Source organism: Pinus tabuliformis, chromosome 1_1 (assembly GCF_031772625.1).
Source record: "Pinus tabuliformis cultivar Carrire ecotype Pingquan chromosome 1_1, CPIR1, whole genome shotgun sequence".
Classification (NCBI taxonomy): domain Eukaryota; kingdom Viridiplantae; phylum Streptophyta; class Pinopsida; order Pinales; family Pinaceae; genus Pinus; species Pinus tabuliformis.
Genome location: NC_142297.1, coordinates 932,591,604 through 932,604,868, shown reverse-complemented (window position 1 = coordinate 932,604,868; position 13,265 = coordinate 932,591,604).

Sequence of the window (13,265 nt, the reverse complement as noted above, 5' to 3'; positions counted from 1 at the left end):
AATAATAAAAAATAATATAATAATGGTAAAAATTTCAAGCGTGTTGTGTCATTATTTTTTCCCGGTCATCGACGAGTCGTCATTTTGATCAGAAACAAATAATATAATTATCAAAACCTCCGAATTGAAATTCAAAAGCCTAGGCATCGTGATTAAATATGAATTTTTTGAAAGCGTCGTCTACCTACTGGATTTCTGAAAGGCGTGGATTAGGCTCTATACACGTGATAGGCTTTTATATACGAACGGGAATTCTGAAAGGCGTGGAATGGGAACTTGCATTGTCCGCATTGATTGGAATTTTAATTTTTTTATTGTTAAAATTTTATGTGAAATTGGTTTATTGATTGAGTATGATAATGATTAAAATTTATTAACTTTAAAATTATTTTTTTACCTTTAAATAATTATTTCATTTTTAATTAACAAAATTGAAAAAACGATAAGGTTAATCTTTGTTATCATTAAAAAAAGTGAAATTTGATAATTTATTATTTAAAAAAGGAAAAATAATACATACTAGCTCATTAACTAGACATGGTTTTAAGCTAATGTTTTCTTTTAATAATTATGTGTAAAAACAAATGATATTTTTATTTTAAATATATTTTGGGTAAAAAAGAAATATATAATATTGAATTATTTTAAAATATATATAAATTTATTTTTTGAAAAAAAATTGTATAATTAAAAAATAAAATGTTAATTTTTATTTATAATGGTAATGAAAAATATGTTTATTTTAATTGAATTTTGATTTAATTATTGATAATTATTATGGAGATGGTAGGGATTAAATTTTTAGTTAGTGTTCTAGAATATTTTTAGTAGTATATACAAATCAAATGTTGAAATTTATTTTAGAAGTAGCCATGCCTTTTTTTCATTTTAATTAATTGAGTAATTAAAATAAAATATTTTTTTGAACTATAGTTTTTTGGACATGTATTGATAAGCCATGGTATTTGGATATAATATTGTAACAAAGCCTATTTAAAGATTAAGAATCTCCCTGGTAAAATGAGGTAAATCTTTATGGTTAAAAATTTGTTATATATATATTTTTTAATTTATATATCTTTAATATATATTATTTCTTCTTATACTTAATAATAATAATAATAATAATAACAACAAAATAATAATGTGATGTCCACTATAATTGTAAATATTTAATTACCACATTGAACAAAGTCCAAAGACAATACTTTTATATATAGTTATTTATTTGTAAAGATTTTGATAAAATTATGCAAGAAGTGAATGTCTTGGAGTAATGTCAAGTATACATTCTCACATGTCAGGGAGTTAGGGCAGGTGGTCACCAACCCTAACTACTCCTTAGAGATTTATTCTCTAGGAAAAGAGAGAGAGGGTAAGGTGTACGTGAGGTCAAGAAAGGAAAAGAAGGAAGATCAAAGATCCATGTTGAAACGTGAGATGTTTTGTTTAGGCTACTGGGCTAAGTCTAGTTAGCTATTAGCTAGGTTTTTGCATGTGAGAAATAGCATGGAGGAGATTCAGCTTCACGAATGTTGATCTCATGGTTGGGAGAATCCTAGATCTGGACTAAGTCTCCAAGTGGACATTCAAATTTCACGAAGCACAAATAAGTATCTACTCTGCTTAAGGAATTGCAATTCTATTTATCAGAAATGTCCATATAGAGGTAATTAGGGGTTAAGAAATTTATCCAAAATCATAAGTTAAAAATAGATTTAGTTGAGAATCCAAAAAAGAGAAACAAACTAAATTTAATATCTATGTATATTACAAACATAAATATATAATCCTTTTAAATCATACCATCCACAGGAGAAGATAATTTAGGTTGGTATGTACATCGCAGGAAGGAAAAGAGAGCTCGATACATTCAGAAATAGACTTGCAAAACAGAACTAGATACATTCAGAAATAGACTTGCAGACAAACTATTTAATAAATTACCCAAAAGTAAATTAGACTTGCCTACGATTCGAAGATAGAGAAGACAGGAGTTAATCTTGCACAGTATTAATTAAATAAACCAAGGCAACCAAGATAAAGTCACAAATAATAGTGTAGCAGAGATAAGACAAAGAGTAAGATACATCAACTAGCCGAAAGAGCGAAGCACAGTTGGAAGGATATTCATCATAACTAGTTACTAGGGTCACATTAAAACAATTAATAAACAAAGGAAGAACCAGTAAAATTCCACATTACTCCTGAACCCAGAAAGCCACCGCAACTATATTCTAACAAATACGAGCAAAAGAATATATATATATATATATATATATATATAAAATTGAGAATACACATAATATTGCCATCATAGGACTTCAATGCATAAACAGAGGTTCCGCCCAATAGGCAGTCTAAAATCTCGAAAACTGTCACAGTGAAAAGACTGGGTAACCTTAATAGTTCACCTTCTCCGAAAAACAAAAGAGATTTTACAACTTATCGAATAATACAAATTAATATCTCGGTTGAAGAGCAAGATATGAGTTAGCTCATTGTTACAACAATGATCAAAACATTGGGCTATCAGTCAGCAACCCTAACAGCAATACAAAACTCAAAGGAATTCTAAGTCCTCGAATAAGTTAAGGCTATCCACTTTACTCGACGTCCGAAGTGAAGTGAGGCCAAGCATAGTAGTGTGACGCAAGAATGGAGCCTCGACTCGAGTCATCCATTCCACAGCAAAGGAGTGTTAAAACCCTCGCCAGCTCCTGAACGCAGAAAATACCAAGCAATGCGTTAGGAAATTTCTATTAGTATAACGTACAGATGAAAATAGAGGCACCGAGAGGAACAAACCTGTAGTCGATCTATGAATTTGGGTCAGCTTTGCTTGACCCTCGAGAGTAGCAAAGGCTTTGGTAATACCTGAGGCAGAGCGGAAGTGTAAGTCAAGCATAACCTAGCCATAAAAAACCCCAGATTCATCCAGATTGACAAGAAACCTAACCTCCATAGCTGTGCAATACCTTGCAGTGGAGAGACCTCGCAGATAGAGAAGGAATGTCGAATTCCGTAGTGGTAAGGGTACCCAAGTTGGAAGGGCTCCACAGTCTACCATTCGATGAAGTCAAGTTATGGATAGCCATCGATGAGGAGCTCTTCCAAATGTGGTGAGCCCCAACTGTATTGCACTAGGAATTCTCCAGAAGCCTAGACCCACCGATGCTAAGGTGTGGTAACATCAGGTGTTAGATATAGGAGTGAAAGTTTCGAGGAAGCTTGAAGGAAAACGTAAGAACTGTAATAATAAACTCAATTTTTTTTATAAATCATTACCACATGCGAAAGGGTTAATTGCTTATGGAAAACCTGTTAGAAATCATAACTATAATCAAGCAGTCAATGATGGAAGGACTTTTACTGCAATTTTTTCTTTAATGTTAATTATTATTTTTAATTTTATTTTGTACATAGTAATAAATTACTGCTGAGGTGTATGAAAAGTGGTATCAGAGCCTCATGTTGCAAAGCTGAGACCTCTGGAGTCTAGAGAATGAATAAATAACAACATTTTTGATGTGCACAGAGAGAGAGAGAGAGAGAGAGAGAGAAAAGCAGCCATAATGAGGAGGACTGGACTTACACCACTCAGACCTGTGACAGGAACATAACCATCATCCTTTCTAGAAGCCAATCCTGAGGTATGGGTATAATTGGGGGAGGAGCCATGCAACACCAATGCTACCGTTTTGGAAACTGTACAAGAACTAAAGGATGAGATGGTGAGGTTGTGGGCAAACAATGAGAGGCTGATGTAGGAATAGGAGAAGATTATGAAGAGTTTGTCTGATAGACAAAATCAACGACAACCAATTTCCAGTTCTGAACATGGGAACATGACTAGTGGTCAAGAATTCAAAACTTAAAATCCGGAAACAAAAGGCAGCGAAGAGAATCAAGAGGAAGGATCTGACAATGTTTCAGATCACAAAAAGTAGAAATGACAACAAAATGAGTTACAAGGATAATTTTGAAAAATAAAACCTCCCTTATTTGATGGTGAATAGGAGGAGGCTGTTGAAGCCTGGCTTATTAATATGAATAAGTATTTTCAGTTGTATGAATATGATCACAATCTAAAGGCTCGCTTAGCCATCTATCAGCTACAAGGAAAAGCCACCTTATGGTGGGAGGAGGTGAAGACGGTACATGGAGTAAATGAGCAGAATGTAACTTGGGAAAAATTTCAAAATTACTTCAAGGAAAAATATTTAACTGAAAGATTTTACGATGAGAAGGCAAAAGAGTTTCATGACCTCCAACTGGGTCAGTTGTCTATGGATGAATTCATAACGAAATTCACATCCTTGCTACGATATGTTCCCTACATACGGGAAGAAAAATCAAAACTACAAAGATTTATCAGCAGTTTTCTATTATCCAAGAAAGAATGTCTTGAATTTGATAATCCGAAGACCATGGATGAAGTTATACGAAAGGTTGATATGTGCTATCAACAAACTAGGCAAAAGGGAGATGGAGGAAAGAGATGGACTGATAAAAAGGGAATTAAGTTTACCCCCAGAAACAAAGGAAATAGGATTGTTGTCAACAAAGGACCCCATAAAGGTCAACCAATAAAAAATGTGAACAGAAATCAGCCCAGATTCAAATTTCCAAGTTAGTCAAAGAAAAATGAGCAATCTATTAAGACTGAAGTCGAAACAACTATTAGACCCCCAGTATAGTGCTGGGGATGTGGAGGACCACACTAAATTAAAAATTGCCAATAATGTAGGGGAACTTATCAAGTTGCACATATCCAAGAAGCATCAACTGTTGGAGAAGTGGCGAGAAGTATTCCTAAAATGAATGCTACCCTCGAAGATCATCAAGTTGAGTACCAACCGACAATGGTAGAATTCGAAGGTAAGATCTTCGACCAAACTATATCTATTTTGATTGATACAGGAGCTACTTTGAGTGATATTAGTCCCAAAATGGTTGAACAATGTTTCTTACAAGCTGTCAAGTTTAAGAACCCTTGGCTAGTACAAATTGCCACAGGAGCATAGAGAAGGGTGTTGGCTAAAGTCAATATTTGCCCTCTAAAGCTAGCAGGTCAGTCTATTATGGCAGACATTAATGTCTTACCTTTATGATGATATGATCTCCTAATAGGTATGGACTGGTTGGAGAAATGTTGGTCTCTCATTAACTGTAAAGACAAAATTATTAACTACATGGATGAAGAAGGAATAAGGTAGGAAATTCAGGGTATGCAAAGACCACTGAAATTAATACCCATAATAGCTTCTCAATTAGAAAAATGTATAAGGAAATGATGTCAAATTTATGTAATACAAGTAGGGTATACTAATTCAAAGGAAAAATCTGTTACTTTCGAAAATATACCTGTGGTAAAAAAACTTCTAGATGTATTTCCTGAGGAGATTCTGGGACTGCCACCAAAAGAGATATACATTTTACTATTGGGTTGATACCAGGAGCTGCCTCGGTATCTCGAGCTCCTTATTGCATGAGCGTACCTGAATTAACAAAATTAAAAATGCAACTATAGGAACTACTTGATAAAAAGTATATCCACCCAAGTGTATCACCTTGGGGAGCTCCTGTACTTTTTGTCAAGAAGAAAGATTGAAACTTACGATTGTGCATGGATTATTGGTAGTTAAACAAATTGATAGACACGAATAAATATCCTTTACCTCGTATTGATGAATTATTTGACCAAGTGAAGGGAGCTATAATATTTTCAAAGTTTGATCTTCTCTCAGGCTACCACTAAATTAGAATAAAGGAGGAAGAGATAGCCAAAATAGCCTTTAGGACTCATTATGGACATTATGAGTTCATTGTGTTACCGTTCAGATTAACTAATGCTCCCGCAACCTTTATTTGTCTGATGAACAATGTCTTCCATCAATAGTTGGATAAATTTGTACTAATTTTTATTAACGATATATTGATATATTCCCGGAATGTAGAAGAACATAATGACCACTTACGAATTTTCCTACAAATCTTGAGGGAGCATCAATTGTATGCTAAGTACAACAAATGTGACTTCTTTAAAGAGAAAATTCAGTATTTAGGACATATGATTACTAAGGATGGAATTGTTGTGGATCCAGAGAAAATAAAAACCATAATGGAGTGGCCAATACCCAAGAACGTAGGCGATATAAGATCATTTATGGGCATGGTCGAATACTATAGGAGATTTGTTGAAGGGTTCTCCAAGGTGGCATATACTATTACCTCTTTGCAAAAGAAAGGGAGAAATTCCACCTGGACCTTGGATTGTCAAAAATGTTTCAACCGACTAAAGCATTTTCTTACCACCACACCTATTTTGAGCATTGCAGACCCAAATAAAGAATATGTCATTTGTACATATGCCAACAAGGAAGGTGTAGGTTGTGTGCTAATGTAAGAAGACAAAGTTATTGCCTATGAATCTATGAAACTTAAGGAGCATGAACAAAAGTATTCAGCCTATGACTTCTAGCCGACAACAGTTATCCACACATTAAAAATGCGGCGACATTATTTGGTGGGTAAGAAATTCTTATTAATGACCGACCATCATAGTTTAATTAACCATTTCAAGCAGCCTGCCCTGAATGCTAAACAAGTCCATTGGGTCACTTTCCTGAGTGAATTTGACTTTGAAATCAAACACTTAAAAGGAAAGGAAAACCGAGTCACGGATGCGTTGATTCGAAAGGTAAATTGTATTTATGTAGTCTCTTTCAATAAAGTCCATGCCACTTTTAAAGAGTAGATTAGAGAAGCAGCAGCTTAGGATTTGGAATATAAATTCCTATGGCAGCAAGCTAAAGATCCAACCAGCAGTGAAAAAAGAATAGGATATGAGGAAAAACAAGAAGGAATGATGGTTTATAGAGGAAGAATGTTTGTACCTAATCAGAAAAATATTAAGCAATTAATTCTAGATGAATACCATAAAATTCCTTATGCAGGCCATCCTGAATATTAGAAATTAATTACTGCACTCAGAAAGGAATATTTCTGGCCGGGTATGAGGAAAGAAGTGGTTGATTATTTGTCTCACTGTTTGGCATGTCAACAAGTGAAAGAAGAACACCAACACCCTGCTGGAGTACTCCACCCATTACCTATTCCAAAATGGAAGTGGGAAACCATTTCCATTGATTTTATTACAAGATTACCTAAGTCTAAAAGATAGAACAACTCAATAATGGTGGTAGTCAACAAATTGAGCAAGTTTGCTCATTTCATACCAGTGCAGTCTACTTTCAAGGCCATACAAATTTTTAGACTAGACGGAATACCAAAGGTTATAATTTTAGATCGAGATGTGAAATTCACATCTGCATTCAGGAAAGCCCTGTTTGAAGGCTTGGGCACACATTTACATTTTAGCACAACCTACCATCATCGGACAGATGGATAGACTGAACGAATAAATCAGATAATGGAAGACATGCTATGAATGTATCTCATGCATCAACCATCTAAATGGGAAGATTACATACATTTAGTAGAGTTTGCTTACAACAACAGTTACCATATGTCCTTGGTAGATGAGTCCATTTGAAGTACTGTATGGCCACAAGTGTAGAACACCCTCGAATTGGGGGGGTCCCAAAGAAAAATTAATGTTGGGACCTGACATGTTAAATGAAATGGAAGATACCGTTAAAAAAGTATGGTTGCATCTTAAGACTGCTCAAGGCTGACAAAAGAATTATGCGGATAGGAAGAGTATTTTTCGATAATTTCAAGTTGGAGATCATGTTTATGTATGGGTATGAGCCACGAAGAGTACCTTACGATGGGGTGGATGTGATAAATTAGCACCCCGATTCTGTGGACCCTTCCAAGTCCTGGATTGAATTGGATCTATGGCCTATCATCTTGCTTTACCCAGCCACATACGTGTACATAATTTTTTTCATGTATCAGTGTTAAAAAAATATGTATATGATCCAACCATATAATTAGTTGGTAGGACATACCAATAACTGGTACAATCATAATTTTTTATTATTTTTTATAATAATACTGAAATAAGAATGTCAAAGGAAGGTTGACTAAATTTTCTTCTTATGTAAGTAAAACCGGAAGATGAGTTTCTGGTCGAGCCTCCGGGTATACCCGGTCAGAGAAAAGTAACACTGCGAAGGCAAGTTATCACCCAAGTTAAAGTACAATGGCAGCATTATGGGCCAGAAGAAGCCACTTGGGAGGATGAGCAGATTATAAAGGAGACCTATCCAAGTCTATTTTGCAATGAATAAACATCGAGACAATGTTTGATCTAAGGGGGGGGGAGATGTGATGTCCCCGGTAATTGTAAATATTTAATTACCATAGTCAACAAACATGATATTGTTAATTAAATAGGAAGTCCAAAGACAATACTTTTATATATAGTTATTTATGTTTAAAGATTTTGATAAAATTACGTAGGCGGTTGGTTACCCACCCTACCTATTCCTTAGAGATTTATTCTCAAGGAAAAGGACCGAGAGGGTAATGCATACCTGAGGTCAAGAAAGGAAAAGAAGAAAGATCAAAGATCCACGCTGAAAGGTCAGATGGTTTGTTTAGGCTACTTGACTAAGTCTAGTTAGGACCAGATAGCCACAAAGCATGATAGCTATTAGCTATGGTTTCTGCATGTGGGAAACAACATAGGGGGGAGATTTAGATTGACAAATGGTGATCTCATGGTTGGGAGAATTGATAAAATGTGTCCAGGATCTAGACTAAATGATAAGAACTACGTCTCGGGTATACAATTTGACATTTAAATTGCACAAAACATAGATAAGTATCTACTTTGCTTAAGGAATTGCAATTCTATTTATGAGAAATGTCCATATAGAGGTAATTAGGGGTTAAGAGATTTATTCAAAACCCTAAGTTAAAAATAGGTTTAGTTGAGAATACATAAAAGAGAAACAAACTAAATTTAATCTTTGTGTATATTTACTATCGAAAAATTACAAACAGAAATATATAATCCTGTTAAATCATACCATCCATAGGAGAAGATAATTTAGCGTCTGGTGTGTACAGCGTAGGAAGGAAAAAAGAACTCGATACATTCGGAAATACACTAGTAGACAAACTATTTAACAAATTGCCAAAAAGTAAAGTAGACTTTCTTGCCATTCGAAGATAAAGAAGCCTGGAGTTAATCTCACACAATATTAATTAGATAAACGAAGGCAACCAAGATAAATTCACACATAATAGTATAGCAAAGTTAAGATAGAGAATAAGATACATCAACTAGCCGAAAGAGCGAATCACTGTTGGAAGGATATTCATCATAACGAGTGACTAGGTCATGTTAAAACAATAAATAAACAAAGGAAGAACCAGTAAAATTCCACATTACTGCTGAACCCAGAAAGCCACCACAACTATATTTTGTAAAATTCCACATTACTGCTGAACCGAAAAAGCCACCACAACTATATTCTAGAAAATATGAGCAAAAGCATATCTCTCTCTCTCTCTCTCTCTCTCTCTCTATATATATATATATATATATATATATATATATATATATAAACTGAGAATACACATAATATTGCCATCATAGGAATTCAATGCATAAATAGAGGTTCTGCCCAATAGGTAGTCTAAACCCTTGAAAATAATCACAGTTAAAAGACTAGGTGACCTTAACAGTTCACCCTCTCTGAACAATGAAAGAGATTTTACAGCTTATAAAAATAATACAAATTAATATCTCAGTTGAAGAGCAAGATATGAGCTAGCTCATTGTTACAACACTGATACAAACATTGGGCTATCAAGCAACAACCCTAATAAACAAAAAAACTAAAAGGAATTACAAGTCCTCGAATAAGTTAAGGCTATCCACTTTACCCGACATTCAGAGTGAAGTGAGGCTAGGCATAGTCGTTTGACCCAAGAATGGAACCTCGACTTCAGTCATCCATTCCACAACGAAGGAGTGTTAAAACCCTCGCCAACTCCTGAAAGAGGAAAAGACCATGAAATGTGTTAGTAAATTACTATTAGTATAACCTACATATGAAAACAGAGGCATCGGGAGGAACAAACCTGTAGTCAATCTGTGAATTTGGGCCGGTTTTGCTTGACCCTTGAGAGTATAAAAGGCTCTGGTAATACCTGAGGCAGAGTGGAAGTGTAAGTCAAGCAAAACCTAGCCATTGAAAACTCCAGAGTCATCCAGATTGACAAGAACCATAACCTCCATACCTGTGCAATACCTTGCAGTGGAGAGACCTCGCAAATAGAGAAGGAAATGCCGAATTCCGCGGTGATAAGGGTACCCGAGTTGGAAGTGCTCCACAATCTACTGTTCAATGAAGTAAATTGATGGAGATTCGTCGATGAGGATCTCTTCCCAATGTAGTGAGCCCCAACTGTATTGCACCAGGAATTCTCTAGAAGCCTAGACCCACCGCTGCTAAGGTGTGGTAGCATCGGGTGTTAGATATAGGAGTGAAAGTTTCGAGGAAGCTTGAAGGAAAACGTAAGAACTGTAATAATAATCTCAAGATTTTTTTATAAATCATTACCACATGCGAAAGGGTTAATTTCTTATGACAAACCTATTAGAAATCATAACTATAATCAAGCATTCAATGATGAAAGGACTTTTACTGCAAGTTTTTATTTAATGGTAATTATTGTTTTAATTTTATTTTGTACATGGTAATAAATAGTTGCTGAGGTGTATGACGAATAATAATAATAATAATAATTAAAAGTAAAGTTTATTTTTGAAATTATTTTAATTTTATTAACTTGAGATGTATCATAAAGTAGGTGTTTTGATGCCTATCATTGTTTATCAAACATTTAATTTATATGGTTGCACCAATATAATCCATATGTTAATAATGCACATGTTTGTGTCAATACATTGATGATGCATTATTTAAAAAAAAAGTTGTATAATTGTATGTAACATATAAGGGGCGTCTAAAAGTTTGGTACAAGCGTGGTGATAACATCTCAAAGTAGTTGTGAAATTAAATAGTGATTTCTTATATACCACCATTAAGTTTATATTTTTTGGAAATTAATAAAGTTGATAATGCCTTAAAATGGATTTGGAGTTCTTATCACAATCAACACACACACATATAATATTGAGCTTGTATACAAGCTCTATAAATATCTTATGAAATTTATATATGAGTTTTACAAATGTGTGTTTCACGGTGATGAATATTTGGATGATATTTAAAAACCTTGTCAAAATGAAGATGTTAATAGAGAGATGGAAAAACTTGTTTATTTTTATGCAATTAATTCCTCAATTTAAAACTAAAATTATAGAAACCAACTGAGTCATCCAACCTGTAGAGGAATTGAGGTAATTCTATCTAATTGTTAAGAACTCATACGAATAGAAAAGCATGCGGGCATTATTGTTACATAAAATAAATACAATGTAAAACTCTCTCAACCGGACATGTTTCAAAATGAAATCTTTAGCACTAAAACCTCCTTTTAGGAGTAGAGGACTTTGTTTTTTCTTTTGAGCATAGTCAAGGCCTCTAAACTCATCAAGGAAAATTTTAAGGATGGAAATTTATCTTAAAGATTAGAAACCTTGGCGAATATTACTAATCCATAATGTGAAAACTATAAAATTCTTGGTGATATTTCAGTAAAAATATTCAAACTTCTAATGATTTTATATAATCTTTATAAAATTTTGGCAATTTTTCAGTTAAAATGATTTTTTTTAATAAAATTTGGGCGAATCATTTTTAGGGAAAAATGGAAATTGGCAAATCTTTTTTTTTGGAAAAAGCATGGAAAATTAGCCCATCTGCAAATATTAGCCCCTAAAATTTTCCCTAAAACTCATCCCCTTAGCACAAAATATCTAACGACACTTGTAATACCACTCAAATGTGAAGAACCACACAAAGAGGGATGATGTTATGGTTGTAGGCCTTTTTCATCATGCTTAAGTCCCAAAATATAAATTTTCCTGTGTAAGGCCTTTGCTTTTCCTTTTTACCATGGTCTAGGCCCTATACCCACCAATATTGAGCAAACCAATTAGTTAGTAGCCATATTTCAATTTTATGTTAAAAATTCCATAGAAAGGTACCATGTGGTCTTTCAATGCATCTTTCATGATGCTTGAGTTTGAGAACATTTTTTCAATACTTAAGGCCCGTGTTATCCTTCCTTGACCATTGTTAAGAATCCTTAACAATGGATGCCAAAGAATCCTTGTAGAGGGTTGTTGTCATGGTATGTTAGGTCCCTATACTACTAGTGTAACCCATTATTGTTATTAGTTCAACCCCCTTATTGTATTATTGTGCCCATATAGTCCCTATGTTGTTATTATTATGCCCCATAAAAGCCCACTGTTGTTATTGTTGTGCCCCTACAATATTATTGTTATGTAGGCTCTGATTGTATTGGGACCCATTAGACTCCTATATATAGAAAGGAGGTCTTTTCATTTGTATCATCCAATAATTGTTCATTTGTGTAATGTAAAGGAGGTTCCCCCCTCGAAGAGGCTGATTTTGAAGTAATTTATCTATCTTTTCTATCTATTTGTGAGTTGGTTTCATAACATTTGGTATCAGAGCTTTGGATTCTAGGGTTTCGCTGCTCGATACGAAGCTTCAGAAGCTAAAAAAGAAACCCATTTGAGATGAAATCATTCTGAACCTTAGGCCCGAATTTCAGATCTTGTCACGCAATATTTTCGGAGACATTTACTGAGTAATTTAGGGTTTTTGCAAGCTCCAAAATTCCATCTAAAATAGGTCGTCATGGAATTTTTGCTACAATGTTTTTTCTACGAGGGTTTAGACTTTGAAATTAAAACCCATTTAACTAAAATCTTGGTGAAACGTGGGCCCGAATTTCAGATCTTGTTTCGCTATATGTTTGGAGATACAGTCCAAGACATTTAGGATGTTTGCAGGCTCCCGAATTACATCCCAAACAGGTGACCTTGGGAAATCGTCATAAATTTCTCTCTAAGAATCAAATTGAAATTTTGTAAGAAGTTACAAAAATAGCATGGATTTTAATTTTCAGTGTATTTCTTTCAGGTTCGAAGGTTGAAGGAGTGACACATGGCACTTTGTACATGTTCTCTCTACTGAAAAAGTATATAATCAAGTCATCTTGGGTGATTGAGAATAACTCTCCCTTGGAGATACCAATTTCAATCAGACTGGTGGCATTGGAAAGAAGACATAGAGGGCTACCACAGGTTGAAATTTCAAACCCTGGAAATTTGAAATTTC